The 516-nt window shown below is 37.0% G+C and overlaps 1 protein-coding gene across 1 annotated transcript in view; it reads left to right on the top strand.

The window, feature by feature from the left end:
• The window catches only part of cunh17orf67 (chromosome unknown C17orf67 homolog), a 4,231-nt gene extending 4,023 nt beyond the window's left edge, over positions 1–208 (top strand). Inside the window, exon 4 of the mRNA XM_036569630.1 lies at positions 1–208. This exon is cut by the window's left edge and continues 15 nt beyond it. The gene's annotated coding sequence lies outside the window, so the exon portion shown is untranslated.
• The last annotated feature ends 308 nt before the right edge of the window (positions 209–516 follow it).

Genomic DNA, 516 nt, shown 5'->3' with positions numbered 1-516 from the left:
GACGACCACGAGATGGCATGCGGAGGAAGTGACTCCATAATCTGAGGAGGACAACTGCTCATAAACAACGCAGATGATTCCAGATATACTGTAGATTATATAACACTATAATAAACATATATCAGTGTATAAGAGTATATGAGGCAGTAGAGATCTGTATTTAGTCGTATGTAGATCAGTGCAGTAATAAAGCTTAATGTAACTGATAATAAACGGCTGTGCTGAATGTGAATGTTTGTGTTTGTATGTATATACAGTCAGTATGCCGCATATATGGCCAGAATGCTGTACATATGGTCAGTATGCCGCATTTATGGCCAGAATGCTGCATATATGGTCTGTATGCTGTATATATGGTCAGTGCTGTATCAGCGTTGAGTCTCTGCTGAGTTTATTCACTTTTAGTTATATTTTAATGCTTGCTGTGATGAGTTAATCAGTAGTCTCTATCTATCTATATATATATATCTATCTAGCTGTCTATCTGTCTATTGCCACAGTTTAGACCACAGATAA

Source organism: Colossoma macropomum, unplaced genomic scaffold (genome assembly GCF_904425465.1).
Source record: "Colossoma macropomum unplaced genomic scaffold, Colossoma_macropomum, whole genome shotgun sequence".
In the NCBI taxonomy this organism is placed as follows: domain Eukaryota; kingdom Metazoa; phylum Chordata; class Actinopteri; order Characiformes; family Serrasalmidae; genus Colossoma; species Colossoma macropomum.
Note: the sequence above shows the minus strand (reverse complement) of the source record. Positions and strands in the feature narration are given on the sequence as shown.